The sequence below is a fragment of the Pagrus pagrus genome, assembly GCF_965226575.1.
Source record: "Pagrus pagrus genome assembly, chromosome: 3".
Taxonomy (NCBI): Eukaryota; Metazoa; Chordata; class Actinopteri; order Spariformes; family Sparidae; genus Pagrus; species Pagrus pagrus.
In genome coordinates, this window is record NC_140187.1 from 5,081,702 (window position 1) to 5,098,454 (window position 16,753).

Consider the following 16,753-nt stretch of genomic DNA (forward strand, 5'->3'; position numbering starts at 1 on the left):
AATCAACACTGCACTTTGTATAGATCAGGTTACATCAGGTCAATATTAAGAGAGTCTGTTTTCTTCAGAGGTTTTTTTACTCTTACTATGATTCTACCTATGTCTGTGACCTTTAGCAGGCTTACCCAAGTAAGAACTGTAATGACAGGGGAGAAAAATATATAAATAAAATAATGAAAGGGACGTCTTTCCATCCCTGGTACGATCAGCCACAAACTGCTGGGTAGGATGAGCATCCTCTGGATGTCAGCAGCTGTGGCGGACGGCTGGAAAATACGAGTTAAAGCGTAAATTCATGTTTTACATCGAGCCCCATTTCTTACTGATTCCTTTCTTATTCGCTGATTATGTGTTTGATAAGTAGAGTCCTCTCTCAGCTTAGTCATTCATATTCAATCTGTACACTGAAACTTAGCAACAGTTTGAAGTCTCAGTGCCTCAGAAAGACATTTTTTCTTTCGTATTTCCAGCAGATTAGATGCTTTGAAGTACATCGAAGCCGATACATGTTATAAAACTTCAAGGCAATAATCTTGACCTTTCTTTTTTTTTTAAGTCAAACTATTTAATGAACTTAAATAATCGTGACATGCCTGGTGGGGAGCAGAGAAATCAAACTTTGCTTTGAAAATGTATAGAAAGGCTCTACAAAAAAATGGCCTCAGCCTTATTCGAAGCCAGATGCTCTAAAAAAACTATAATACTTCTATAAGGAAGCCACACAGATGTACAATATGTTGTGTGTATGAATCACATTAAACCAAGTGAGCCAAATATTGTTTTCTCAGGGAATTACTCTTTAAATTGAGATTCCATCTGGTGTGATACATTACAAACATTTTCACACTGGAAACAATGGAAAAGCGATATCATGATATCAAGATTTTGTTTCAGGAGGACAGGGACATTTTGGTGAATACTGAAACTACTGAAGAGATGATGCAGTTATGTATCTAGTCATCGAGCAAGGCATGTACTGTACTATCTACTCAATATTTCACAAGTACAACCTAACAAGGAAACTTCTCAAACTTAGCCAGACAGGTACCAAGAACTGTGTTTCTATCTCTGCCCAACTTATTTCAACACACTGGATCACAATGAAACACCGAACAGACGAATGTTCGGAACGCAAAGTAACTCCACACAAAACAATATAAAAACACCAACCACAAATATGCAAAAATGTATTTAGTTAACGAGACAACTTCATTTCTGAAGCCTGACTCCGCTTGCTTTCAGTCAAACTGATGTAGAGATGAAATCTCAGTCCCGAGAATTGCAAATACAAGTTTGCAAACAACCACAGCCAACCAGTGATTTTTGTTTGTTTTTTATCCATCCTTTGCCTCTTATCCTTTCTCTTTCCTTGTCATTCTCTTTTCTCCTAAAACATTTCCTCTTTCCATTTCCATTTTTTTTTTACTTTTAACACATTCCCTTCCCGTCTCCCTTCCTCTGTTCTGTCCTTCCCTTCCCCCTTTCACTAATCTATTCCCCTCCCTCTGCTCCTCTTCTCCTCCTGCCTCTTCCTTTCCTTGACTTATCTCCTGTGTCCTCTAACTGCTTCCTTCACTCTCTCCTCTCCCGTCCTCTTCGTTTCCTCTCATCCCACTCCATCCCTTTTTTCTCCTCAGAGATTTTCTCCCACGGGAGGCGGCAGCAGCTAATCCCAAAAAGCTGTTTTGAAAAGGCGGCAGAGAGGCGGCGGCGGCGGCCCTCCCCTTCAAAACAGACGAACACAAACTGAACACATTTCTTACATTCCTGTTTGATTGCAGACTTTTATCATCTATTTATCATCATCGTCATCCTCACCTCGGGGTCATCGCAGAGCTCTGCATGCGTGTATTGTTTGCTGGGGAGGCACTTCGGGGATCGCCGCTATGAGAAGCTGGACGTATAGCACTGAGTGGGCAGAAGAAGCTCACTCAAGCCTGGAGCTATAATGAGGCCTTGTAATAAACAGATAACACTGCTTGATTCTTCACTGCTCCTCCGTCTCCACCAGTTAATTCTCCCTCTTTTTTTTTTAATTTCTCTCGCACTATCCAACTTGGAAACTGCTCATTTTCTTCTAAAAAAAGAAAAGCAAACGTCTCCCACGGCGGCAGAGAACAAAGCAGAAACAGGCCCCCGGCTTGCCTCGCGTTTCATGTTTTAATAAACTCATAAAAAGAAATATTTTGAATCCAACAACAGGGAGACATATTGCCTAACAGTGTATGAGAATCTGCTCGGCATGAAATTGTTAAATGTGCTCTAAATAAGGCAGCAATGAAACGTAAAAATGACTGGCTGGTATCGGCGGCGATGTGTTGGGAAGACGGAGGGAATGGCTCAGACGGATTCTGGAGGAGATGATAAGGGGAATTGGTTGGGAGACGAAGAGAGGGGGGGACGAGGAAGGAGGCAGAAGGGGGAGAAAGTGTAGAGGGAGAAAGATGGGAAGACAGCAAGGGTTGGAAAAGTGAAGGAGATTGGAGAGTGGAAGATATGGGGAGAGCAAGAGAAGAAAAGGGAGAGCATTAAGGCAGGTGTCGAGGCAAGGATGAGGAAAAACTGAGAGAATAGTGGAGAAAAAAAGTGCTACAGAGAAGAGGAGGGAAAAGGAAATGGCAAAATGACAACAAAAAAAACAGGCGAGGAGAACACAGAAGCTGGGGGAGATGTGATCAGGTAAGAGAGGAACAATGGGGGAGAGTGGGAGAATGGTACAAACAGGATTAGACGGGAGAAAATAAGCAGAGACCAGATCCGGGGAGGAGAGGAGACGAGACGGGAGGAGGGAAAAGTGAGGAGAAGGTGAGGAGGAGAGGAGATATAGGAGGATTGGAGGAGAGTATATAAGCGAACACAATGGATTTGGATGGCAGAGTTAGAGACCTCCAAATCCCCTGAAGAAAACAACACAGTGAGGCAGAGAAAGACAGAGCCCTGCATGAGGGGAGATAGAGGTAAAGCACAGTGGCTTCTCACTCGCAGCCAGAACCAGCCTACATTCTCTGCACTCTCCCTGGCCCCCGAAACCGACAGTGTTACCCGGCGTTGCTTCCAAAAAGCGCACACCATGCAGCCGCTGCGTAATCCAAATTTCAAAGGCATGTAATTAGAGGAGTTAAATTGGGAGCGGGAACCGTTGTGTGACATGCGAGGCGGGCGCTTATTTGGAAAATGCCAAATCGCCTCATGTTGTAAAGTCGCAAAACCAGATTTTGCAGAGCACAACATTTTCTATTACTGCTCTGACTGTGAAATCCAGGAAGACAGACATGTTAACTATATTTCTACATATTATTCGATGTTTTCTATCAGCGTTCGTTTGTAGAATTACGTTATGAAATTAATCTCTGGATTCCAACTGTGTGAACAGCCTCTATGAGGAGAAATTACCACTTAACTCTGCTGGTTTTCTGACTTTAAAGTGTGCCTTTGTGAGGTACCAAACTCATAAGAGAAGGTGGTGGAGTGCACCGCTGACAGATGACGTGCGTCGCAATTGTTATTTTGGGCATTGAGAGTTCCTGAAGTGTACTTCGGGTCCGATTCATTTCATTCGAACTCATTCACCAGAATGAACGTTGGAAATTCATGTTTCTGCAAACCCCAGATAAGTTGAAACTTTACATTTTTTATGCTTCAATTTTATGTTAACCCTGTGCTTATGGTCCAGTTAGGTCTAGGCACAAAAAACACTTGGTTACAGCTAGGGAAAGATCACGTTTTAGTTTTAAACACCTGGTACTTAACTACCTTGGACTTTTCGTCAAAAACATCCAATGGCGACCATTGGTTTGGCGGCCTTCTCACCTCTCTGTACACCATCGTACCCTCCACCTCCTGGTATGAAAGTCAGCACATAAACATGTAATGTGAGTGTGATATGAAACATATTGTAGAAATGGTAACATGGTGGCACAATCTAAGCATCATTTCATAACGTAAACTACTAATAACTTCATCTGCTGATTGTGAAATGTATCAGGAAGCGATCTTATGTATTCATGCATATCATTCGCTCAGCTGTGACAGTCAGAATTTTTCTTAATAGGTCAAAAGCTGTGGAACTTTTAAGTTCACTAATTACTTGTATTACCATAAAAACACCTACTTTTTCATCATGTCTCTACCTATAAGTCCTGAACACAACTAAACACATCAGAGGCATTAAAGTGCTGCACCATGCAGGATGACGATCGCCCAAACTGTCCAGTCAACAAGTTATCAGTCTGAATATCTTTTTTCTCCTTTTGTTCCGTTTGTAAGTCCGCACTGAACTGAACTACAGGTGTTAACACACGCTGAGAATATCCCTAAAAACAAAACTTTGAATAAACCAGTCACACAAAAGTGGCACATTTGATCCTGTGCTTCACTTTAAGTCTTCTTTAGCAGTGGAAACCGAGCTGCTTTCATGTTAAATCTCAAGAAATCCTTTGATTATTTAATGAGAAACCGCAGGGAGAGCCGCTACAACTGAGTTAAGAAGAAATACATATAAAGAGAGAAATTCGGTTTAAAATCTAGACAATAAGATCGGTCACAGGAATAAATTATGCACGAGTGTTCATGAAGGAAGTAATGAACAGATTCGAGTGGAGGTGACGTTATTTTTGCTGTGTGAGAAGCTTACAGTCACAGTGTTCTGGGTCACTTTCACATCACTTTACATTTCCAGTGAATACATAATGCATGAGCGTGTCTTAGCTCGTGGTTGTGGGAGCCATCTCACTGTTTCTCTAACAGTCAGGAATAATCTGTTTATTGATTTACAGTTTAAACACATTTAGAGGCCATCAGGCTGTTAGAGCAACATTCTTCAATGTGCTTTGTAGCGACAGGAGCACAGGGTACTAAAGTGGAGTAAATGCGTATTCTCATGTAGTTAAAGTAGAAGCTGGTACAGAGATTAATACATGTTCATAACTTGGATTCAACCCACAGGTTTCACTCTATTTATACGTGCACCCTCTGATGATGAAATCAATGTCATGCTTTAAAATTCATGAAGAAATATTTAAAGATAAAGTGACCTCCAGCAGGCACTGGGTCGCTTTGCAGCCGAGTGTGAAGAGGCAAGGGTGAGAGTCAGCAGTGAGGCCATGGCTCCCTACTGGAAAACAGTGGACCGCCCCGGCTGTTTGGCGTATGAGCTCCTGCCCCAACCGGAGGAGTTTAAGTATCTCTGGGTCTTGTCCACGAGTGAACAGAAAATGGAGCGTGAGATGGACAGGTGTTTGGTGCCATGTCGGCAGTACTGCAGGTGTTGTGCTGGACTGTCATGGAGCAGAGGGAGCTCAGCCGGAAGGCAGAGCTTTGTCACGTCTCTCAGCTCAGGCCATGTTTTCATTTGTTTCTAGTTGAGTTTTCTGTTTCCTGTTTTATTGTGGTGTCTTACTCTCCTCTCATTTAGATCTCCTTCCTGTCCTTGTGTGTTTCCCGCCGCTGTGATCGTCTGCCCCGCGCTGATGTATTGAGGCACAGGTGCTCGTTATCCTCTCCCTCTTGCGTATATAGTCTGTGTGCTGGACTGTCTCTGTCACTGTCGCCAGTTTGTCTCTCTGTATTATCAGCATGATCCCTCTTGTGGTTTTTGATCTCTTGTGTTTTTGACCCTGTTTTGGACTACTGCCTTTGCCTAGCCCTTGTGAATAGTTAATAGTGAATAGTAGACTTTGACTTTAAGAAAAGCCCTGAACTGTCCTCAGTTGTGCTTTTGGGTTCAAACGTGCGTTCTCAGTTCCTCTCAAGCTTTCGATTTCCTGGTAGCTTATTTCCAAGCAGCTAAAATGAGTTTCATGAGTAGGATGAGACAAGGTGAGGTGCTCGGACATCCGAAGGGAGCTTGGAGAAGAGCCACTGCTCTTTTGTGCTGAAAGGAGCCAACCGAGGTGGTTTGGGCATCTGATTGGTGTCACCGCCTTCCTTTGGAGGTTTTCTGGGCACAACCAACTGGGAGGAGACCTCGGGGGAAGCCCCAGAACTTGCCAGAGGGATTTTTTGTATCACATCTGGCCTGGGAACGCTTTGGGATCGCCCAGTAGGAGCTGGAAAGCATTGCTAGGTAGAGGAGCATCCTGAATACACTGCTACCACCGCCATCCGACCCTGGAAAAGTGCAAGAAAATGGACGGTTAGATGGACAGTCAGCAAACAAACCTGTCAGCATCGGGGGCGTGTCTCTGGTGGGCTGTGTTGAGAAGTTTGAAGCTGCTCAAGCTCGCAGAATTAGCATTTTTAATGTAATATCTCATTTAAGAGATGTGACTGACGAGGAGCTCCAGCACATGTCTGCAACTAACATGACTCCTCCATAACTCTGACATTGTATTTGGAGCACACAGCCTCGGGGCCTGGAACACACAGCTTTCAATCTGGCTCCACGAACACACAACGACACACACACACACACACACACACACACACTTACCTGCTCACACACTGAGACGTATACATACACACAAATGACAAACAAGTGAATAATGCAAGGCACACATACAGTACAAGCGTGTATTTTCTTGACACGCACAAACACACAAAAATTATGTATGCATACTTTTACACATAACCAAGAGACACACACACGCAAACCCTTATATATAAAGACCACATGTTTTTCAAGAGAAATATCTATTCATTCTCAAGGAGTGCACAGATATAGAGGTAGAAACGCGTGACGAAAAACACACATGCGCACACACTCACTAACACACACTTGGCTTACGGCAAATCTCATGCATATGAAGGAGTGTTGGCATGAGCAGCCCTGCGGGGGAATGTTAGCTCCTTATGCCCATGTCTCATTCTGATCCCCCAAGGAGCACAGAGGACTGCCCAACACACACACACACACACACACACACACACACAGTGAGAGAGAGAGACAGAGAGAGAGAGAGGGCAGAGAGGAGAACACACAATCCTCAAGCTGCCCGGATGCCAAATGTGTTGATGGATTTATCTAGGAGTGAGGTACACACACGTTCATGTTTACACACACACACACACAAATACACACACACACACGAGTGAGAGGCCATCGCTGTCGAGTCATGGGACTAAAGCCCTGGCACCATTACCCAGAAGTCTGGGTCTGCCAGTACCCATCATCCCTTGCTTAAATCTTGAGCCCAGAAGGTGGGAAAAAAAGATGGTGGGATGGAGGAGAGAGGAAAACAGAATGATAAAGCTAGAGGTGGACAGAGAGGGAAAAAGTGAGAAGTTGTGCCTGAGGTTTAAAAAAGTAACAGCAAAAGAAAAAGAAGGAAGAAAAGTACAGTGTGGCATGGAGTATTTACATAATTTTAGATTGCACATAAATATTGCTCTTTCTTTGTCGACAGGGAGCACCATGGTATTCTCACTGTGCTGTTGTTTTGCACAGTAACAGAATGTCAATGTCATCTATATGTCCAAATCCATGCTGCAGCTGAAGATGTTAAAGTTTTCTTGCAAGCCAACACAGCAAATTAATCTTTTTTGGCACCTTTCATCAAGGAAGTCATTCAAAGTGCTTCAGATAAGACATAAAAGGAATTAAATTAATTCTACAATTAGTAGAATATGGCCAGAGTTCGAGGGTAGCTCCAAACCATAGCGGCAGCATATCACCAGAGTGACCGATTACCACTGCTGTTTGCTAGCTATTATTGGCTGTAGCTAGCTACTATTAGGTAAATAGCTCATGGCTCATTAAGCCGTGGAGCCAGGGACCCTAGACTTCGCCTCAACTGTGACCTTGGATCCCAGGGGGTGTGACCACGGGCGATGGGGCCCAGCTTAACTGGATTTGGCCGCTTGACGTGAGAGTGAACACAACTGGACAACCAACTGAAGACTGAACAACGCCTTGAAGACCAACAGAGGTCAGTTTGAATACAGGGTGTACAGTACAGAGGCGATTTACAGCAGCTCTGAGCAGGACTATGACTTCTGGAATGACAAGACACAGCAGACGGGGACCAGAAGAAAAACAAAGACTGTTTTGGTGAGTTTATTTAGTTTATGTCGAATCTGAATCAAGTGTGTTTTACGATAGCATGCTAACTTCAGTAGACATCTCCGCAACACAGAAAATAGACGTTGACACATAGACACTGTTGTTTTTTTCACACATTTTTCAATATTTTAAACTAAAATTCTGGCCTTATCTTAAAACTAGCTACTGACTAAACTGCCGTATTCGCCATGTTGGGAATGAGAATGTGTTGGTTTTTGCATTAAATCCTCCTCTTCCATGCTCAACGTGTCAGAGCAACAACATGATTGGCTGATATGCCAGCCAGCACAGCAAACATCCAGTGTTCTCCCAGGTATCATGGTTCTTCTCAAAGTCTGCCCTGTGTTGCTGTGAGAATATCTCAGGCCCTCGCTGCTGCTTGGCACCGTTCTTAATCTCGGTGAGCAGACGTGCCAGCCAGAAGCATCTAATTCAAGGCCATTGCCACTGGTTCATCTGCTGCCTTGCAGCAAAACAGCCTGCTGGTCCGCTCGCTGCCTTTTTTCTGCCTCACCATGAGCGTTTGTTCATGTTTTCATTTACCCGTTTTCTTATAGACTGCAGTTCAGACAATCTAGTGTCCTAGATCTTATCAGAGGTTTTTTTTCATGTTGTTTACCAGCCTGTCACATCAAACTGTCTTGCCTGGCTATAGAAGTTCGCTTTCAGTGTTATGTGTTGAACAGATGTCAGAAAAGACCTCCACAGAAATCTTAAAGTTGATGCTTCATAGATCAGAGCCTAACTTCAAATTGTGACTTTGGTTTCCTCAACTCTGTCCTTGCTGCTTTGGTAAGACGCAGTTTGAGGACCGTTAGTACTGTAGCAGTGTGGCAGTCGTGTGTTTAAGGGGTCAACTAATAGTTCCAGTCAAATTAAACCCTGCAACGTGTGAAATAGGAGACAAAGAGGGCAACTAATGATTGAGCCTGGAGGGGATCATGTGATTGGTCCAACACATCCTCAAACCAGCATTTCCAGCAATTTCCCAGGCTAAAATCAAGCCTTACCTGGTCTGTTGAAGGCCGCATTTTGTCCTATTTAGCCTGTCATTGCTCAAAAACTGACATCCATAGAAAACTTTGGTCTCATCTTGAACCATCTGCAGATTAATTTCGTACCTGATCTGTCATGATCCATTATACTGAGGCACAATAAAAGATGAATAAACCCTTGCTTTTATTATCTTCACTAACATCTACACTGTTAGCCTGGAGGAGATCTGCACTCTTCTATTTAGAAATAAATCAGCAACAAAATCACTGCAGAACGATAAATGGGACAGGGTTTGCCTATATTCATTTATTTGTCAGTCACAATATCAACACAATATCAACGGCTTCCACATATTGATTTAAAATTTTTGCAGCTGCTCCCATTCCCTCTCCCTCACTTAGGTCTGCACATGACAACACATAGACTTCACTCTGGCAGCCGCTGCTGTTTTGTAAAATCTTGTTGAGTGTACCTGGTATGGTATCGAGCTGGTTTGGATCGTATTAACAGGCTGCATCTTTAACAATAAACCGTCTGCACACGCGGCTCGAAAACAGAATCACAGGTGTTTTTTGGCCGATCGTAATGCTGCTGACGAAGAAAGTCCACAGAGCAGATGCATAAAGGGAGGGAGAAGCAGAAAGACAAGGGTTGGTGCAATGCTGATGTGCAATAAAAAGACCAGAAGTGAAAGAGAACTGCAGAGAAGAGCAAGATGAGCAGAGAGTAAACACAAAAATAAGAAAGATTAAGTAGAATTAAAGTAAATTACCCACCAGAGATAAGGTGATGTAGCCCTTTCCTCTAAAGCTTTGAATATCAATGTTAATTATGAACGCAGCCCAAAAAAATAGTATTCGGGACAGCCTTTGAATCTCTATCTTTTGGTTCTGAACAACCCAACATAGCATATAAACACTCAACAGATCTTTGCATGTGTTGAAGATGTGCATCAATATAAAGCAATAAAATAATCATTCCCTCCACACACTCCACAGGGGCTCCATTAACACACACAGGCTAACTTTCCCGACTGTTCCCTGTGATAATACTGCTGCCATCAACTGTTTGCCAAACACCATTTAAATCAACATGTCCAAGGATCACGAGGCAGTTAACTTAATGGTGTTGAGTATACACCTGCAAGCACTAGCAAAAACTGTAGGACGGTGCCGAGTGTGTCTACACAAACACACGCACAAACACGGGCACGCACACACACACACACAGCCTGTGTGCACTGATCCGTGCACAGACTCCGGCAGTTAGCTTTCATTAAAAACAGATTTAATTACTCGGTATCTTAATTGAAATGACACAGAGCGACCCAGAGAAAGAAATACGGGCTGGAGAAGAGGAGCGAGAGTGACAAGACAAAAGCAGCAGAGAGCAACAGGGGAGAGGAGGCAGAGGAAAAGACAGCGACTGTTTTAATTTGAAAGTAATATCTGTCTCATTAAATGCCCTCCTGATATTTCTGCTTGGGTTCGTCTGAAGACTCTCTGAAACCTGACTGGGATCATTACTGTGACAGCAGGCAGACACCGTGCACCGATTATGAGCATGTTATCCCTGAATCATGAGCACTTACAGTTTCTTAGGTCACCGTTTGAAACAGTCTCAGACAGGTGGAGACGCCTGGACAGCCGAGAGAAACTCCACACGTCACTGAAAGTTTCCTCTTTTCATTAATAAAACTCTGATCAGTACTTTGTTATCCTCACAGAAACATGAGCATCATTTTGATGTGAACGTTGCAGCAGTGAGAGAAGTCATTCTCACTCTTCTGCATCAAATAAAACTAGTTTACAACATTTCAACACTTCCTGAACAGTCATGTCTTTGTAGTGTCATCATAGCATAACAGACATGAAATATCTGAAATATCTCCACAACTCCTCAATGGACGAGCCTGTGACTTTTCATCCAGTCCCAACATTCGAAAATACAAATTTCTTTACTTTTGTATCCGACCAAATCATTGCAAAAGTAGGGTTTATCTGATACTGACCTGGTGGTGTAATAACTAATGTTGTTCCAAGAACATCGTTTCAACTCATGATGAGCGTCAAAGTCTGTTTCAGAACAAGCTGATGTGGTAAAATGGGCTACAGGGCTCTCAGATAAGAGACCAGGGTTTGTTTTTTGAACATGTTATCATAATGTTCACTTTTCTCAGTAAATTTCAGAGCCTAACTTACAGTCACTTGAGACAACTGCTCATCTCTTACACATGATTATTTTAGGTTTATCAATTATTCGATTAAAATGTGAAGAGTTCGCACAGGATGGCAGCAGAAAGGACTCCTGGTAAATTTGTGTTGATACAACCACGGGGAATGTGACAGCTGGGGCTCAGTCTGAATAAACCTGAACACAAAGTCAAATATAACACTCATTTCAGCTTTTTTTGTTTTGTTTTTTAGTTTTCTGTCACAATTTATTTAATTATAATATAATTTATTTTATTTGTACTGGGACCATGTACAATACTAAACATAAATGTTGCCATTTGATGCATCGCACCAGCGTTAGCTTAGCGCTCATTTACACCTGTAGTCCCATGGCAGGTCATAATTAAAACTTCACATACAAAAAAAAAAACTATAACAAACATAGCACAGAAACACAGAGCAGTACATCACAAACACAAAAAACACACACATAGAATACATTATTCAAGTTAAACGCAGTGATATAAGATCAGCGGTTTCAAAACTGAGTGTCTTTCACCAGATTTGCTTTTAAAGCTGCTGACAGAATTACAGTTCTTCATGTGGTCCGGCAGAGTGTTCACAGAGAAAGCTGTGCCCGATGGCAGTGCGACGAAAGGGTACAGAACTATCTCTTGTCGAAGATATTTTTGTGGATTTTATGGACCTCTGAGCGAGGGTTAGGTTTAGGCGACAAAAATGCTTGGTAAAATTAAGAAAAACATGGTGTGGGTTAAAACATAACCTTTCACAATGTTAACCAGGTCTGTTTTCCCGAGTTGCAAAGCTTTGACATTACAAAAACGCTCTTGTTCATGATGGTCCTGGAGCAACATTCACTATGATGTCTCAGGACCAGATCGCGGGCAAAACTAGTTACATTCACACCAGGTCCAGCTGCACATTTTGTTTAGTGCTAATTAAAAAATGTTACCACAAAATGTTATGTCAAAAATAAACTTCTGTGAAAAAAACTTGCCTCCTTTTCACTGGCTGACAAACCAATCACTGCACAACTCCGCATGGAAAAATGTTAACATCCCCGTCTGTGTTTCAAAGGGAATCTGACCCAGTGACAGGCATTAAGAATAACTATAAATAAATACCCAGTCTTCTCACCGATGGTCTCGTTTGCTAATATAGGTCATAGAGGAGCCACTGTTTGCAGAAAGGAAGGTTCTGATCATTGAGAATTATTTAAAAATGTAGAAAGTTCATCAACAAGTCACTGAGAAGTTTGACTGACACCCATTCTGCTCTTGGCTGTGATTGTATTTTCAGAAGTCTGTCATTTACAGTTATGTCAACTCTAGAGAACTTTATATTTATGATATTCAGCACCGAGGATTTAGACGCTCTGTCTGACTCTGAAAAGCGAAAATAAAAAAAAAACAAAAAAACAAATGGCCTCCTGGTTAGTGACCCCTACTGTCATCAAGGAAAGAGCAGAGAAATGAAGAGCAGATTAGCATTTAAATGAGCGAGGGTGTCCAATCGCACACTCCTATCTCATTATCTTCTCCAGCAGGTGTGTGGAGCGTTTTCAGAGGGAGCCCGTCTCTTCAAAAAGGAAGCAGAAAGCTGAACAAAACAAGCGCTCCTCTTGCCAAGGAGGGCCACACAGCCAGAGAGAATGCAGCTACCAAGCACCACCTGGCTTCAGCTCAACATTCCTGAAGTGCTTATAGTGGAATTAAAACGACGAACAAAGAGTTGAAATTAACGGCAAACAACCAACTGCACGTGTATATGTTTTCATATGTGGGAGAGTGCACAGCAGATAATGAGATATTTGGTCTTATTCTAGCAAGGTAAACAAAATAATGTAGGAATGTCACAGTAGTGTGTGTATGCGTATTTTTCAAAGTGTTTGTGGCTCTCAGAGGAGAGTTCGGAGCTCTCAGTAACGTGCATTTTTTCGGAGCCAAAATTCTCATCTCAGATCTAAATTGGATGTTTGAAGATGTACTGTTGTGTTGCCATGGGACAGTCAGGATTTGCTTGAAATAGTAAACAGTGCTGGACATTAAAAGTTGTGCTTTTTGTGGCTCAAAACTATCTTTACTGAGACTTTACAGAGTTGCATCACAGTCGTGTGTACGTGATCCGTTTCTGGCCAGAAACTTAAAAAGTTTTTGTTGCGTTTCCCCCAAAAAATATCTTTTTTAGAGTTTTACTCTGTAATGTTGCCAAAAAATGTTTGCGAACTGCAGAGTCTTCTTGTCACAACATCATTCAAGTTATAAGGTGATTTTAGCTCTACTGATTATAACACATGAACACATTCACACCTCCTGGTAAATATGTGATGTTGAAACTAAAAGGAACGTGATGATTGGGCTTCAGTCTGAATGGACTTGAACACACATTTTTTTTTTTTCACTGGGATTCACACATGACTTTTTTTTTCTTCCCCTGAAATGATTTTCTCCCCAAGATGTTTCACACATGAAAAAAATAATAATTAAGAAACCTAAAACATTATCCTGGCAAAACTTCTCCCCCACCAGTTCTCCAGTCACAAACGCAGGAGAGAAAACAATTTAAATCAGACTAAGAAAGTGGATCGCCAGAAAAAAAAAAAACATTTCTTCACTTGCCCCTCAGGGCTTCTGTACGATTGAGAACATAATAATGAATATTATATTCAATTTCTGCTAAAAGACCCCTCTAAACTCTACACACTGCACCTTCAACACATCATTAGTAGATATGTTGACTAAAATAATGTGGCTTGTTTGTAGAAAATTAGTCTTTAACGAAAGAAGGATTCAGTTTTGATCTTGGTCGACATGTGAGCCCTGTGCACTGAGTAAATGTAATTGTCTGATTCCAATAAGGCATGTCATGTGTGTGTGTGAGAGGGAGGACTGAGCTCTTGTAAGGTTTCTTCATTATGTCAGACTTTTGAGAAGGTGAAAAGTCTCGACCTTTGCCCTCTCTTCTGCCTTTCCACCAGACTGAGCGTGAGCACGGAACAAATATCCCTGCACAGAAAACTCTCCGTCTGCCCTGCATCAGTCTCCAGGGTTACAGAAAAAACACTGGTGGAGGAAAAGTTATTCATTATTTATCGGTCTACCGATAATCTGCTGAGCTAGGTCACACACACACACACACACACACACACGCACACACACACACACACACACACACACACACACACACACAATCCATGTCTCTATCTTTACCTCTGAGAGTCTTGGTTACAGTGACCTCTGACCTCTCTGTCTCTGAGAAAGTTATCAGATCTCCCAATCACTACACACACACACACACACACACACACACACACACACACACACACATACACACACACACACACATAAACACACACAGAGGCAGGGACAGTATGACCAAGTGTAGCCTTTGACATCTCCTGTCTCCATCACCAACTCTATCAGCTGACCCCATTCATTATGTAGTGACCCGCACAAATTATACATTTCCACACGGAGACGTGTAATTATACACACATCCTCAGTTCTTCTAAGTTGATCCTCGTCTCTACATTTTAATTCTCTTGTTTTCTCTCTGTTTTCATCTTTACATTCTTAATTACATCAAATTATGACACATTTGTGGTAGATTTGACATTTGTAATTGAGAACATAATTGAAAATATGCTCTACGCAGTGCGATACAGCCTCCACAAAAACTAAACAAGACATCACTTAGATTGATGTTTATCTGATTCCATCTTTGTGTGTGAGGACGCCTCAGGGTCAGGCCTTTGCCATGGTAACAGATCTTTGTCATCCAGCCAACTGCCTGAAGGACCCCTTCATCTGCGCCAGGAACCATCATTCCAGTCAGGCATCCCAACAGGCACCATGGGGGCTCTTCAGTCATGTAGCCTGGAGTAATGGGCCTCCTCCAATGTTGACGCACGCATGCACATACACACACACGCCCACAAACACTAATTTTGCCAAGGGGCTCCTCCGACTTTTCGGTTGTGCAGGAGTGTCCTGATCAGATCCTCAAACTGCTTCAGTTGACTCCCTTTAACTACTCGGATCTCCTTCCACCCATCCCTAAAAAGATGAACCAACTGATCCACAAAGGCTGCCATATCCACTGCCCTTCACACAGCTGGAAAATAAGAACAGCTACACCAGGATGCTGTTTGTTGACTTTAGCTCAACGTTTTACACAATGTCAACCATGAAGCTGATTGAAAAAACTAAACAATCTGGGCTTAAGTACAACGCTCTGCAACTGGAAATCGGACTTCCTCACAAGCAGACCCCAGAGAGTTGGGATTTGAAAGTCACACCTCCTCTAGATCGGAGCCCCCCAGGGCTGTGTGCTCAGCCCCCTCCTAGCACACCCATGACTGCACTCCCAGACATCAGGAGAACTCTATTGTGAAGTATGCGAATGACGCCACATCATCGGCTGTATTATAAATACAGTGAGAGTTCATATGAGGAGGAAATGCTCGACATCAGCAAAACCAAGGAGCTGATTGTTGATTTTTAGTAATAAGGAGGCAAAGACTGCTGCCCTCTGGAAAAAGATACAGAAGCATCAGACTACAGAGCCGTACCACCAGACTACAGAGCAGCTTCATTCCTCAGGCTGTGAGACTCCTGAACTCATCCTCAACACTCCAATGTCTAAAATAGATGTAGCAGGACTCAAAGACTCCATTATTATTTTGTCCTTTAAACCCTTGTTTAATCAATCCACATGTAGCCGTACATTTCCTCAATGAAATCTCTTACTCATCACTCTGTCACACTAAAAATGATCTCTGGCTGCGTTCTCTCCGCATACTTCCCTCTCAGCTGTCCCCTCCTTCTGCCTTCCCTTCCCTTCCCTTCCCTCCCCCATCCGAGTCAGTCACAACTCTCCACTTCCCCTTCATGCCGTTTTTCCTCCGCAGCCAATCTCTCCATTCACTGTTCTAATTAGTGCGTTCAGTCCCAGAGACTCTGCCCCATACCTCCACGCTGCTCGATGGGAGTTCTCCATGTTAAATAATGGATGAGTGCTAGTGAAGGACCTGAATGTGTGCGTGTGTGTGTGTGTGTGTGCGTAAACAAGATCAACACAGAGAGAAAGACTGTGTTTTCTCTCTGTGTGTGTGTGTGTGTGTGTGTGTGTGTGTGTGTGGACCTCAGGGACAGGCCTTTGCCACTGTAATAGATCATTGTCATCGAGCTCACCGCCTGAAGGACCCCTTCATCCGAGCCAGGAACCCATCATTCTAGCCAGGCATCTCAACGGGCACCATGGGGGCCCTTTAGTCATTTAGCCCGGAGTAATGGGCCACACGCATGCACCAAAACACACAAGGGCGTGCAAAAAAAGCACACAAATCCATGAAACACACATCTGTAACGTACTCACACACACATGATACCTGATCATTTTTTCCAGTTTTATATCCCTGCAGTGTTTTGTTTTTTTTTAACCAGAAAGCTGATGTGTTTTTTGTTAGACAAAACGTCTGAGCTCGAGAGGCAGGAGAGGAAAATGGAGCGCAGGCAAACAGGAGGTGAAAGCTTCATTAGGATGATCATTAAATATGGATAAA

General features: G+C 42.8%; 1 long non-coding RNA gene across 1 annotated transcript in view; it reads right to left on the minus strand.

The window, feature by feature from the left end:
* Window positions 1–5,783: 5,783 nt before the first annotated feature.
* LOC311255283 overlaps window positions 5,784–16,753 on the minus strand; it is a 68,065-nt gene continuing 57,095 nt past the window's right edge. Inside the window, exon 3 of the long non-coding RNA XR_014622351.1 lies at window positions 5,784–6,108. This is a non-coding gene — a long non-coding RNA (uncharacterized lncRNA). The remainder of the gene's footprint in view (window positions 6,109–16,753) is intronic.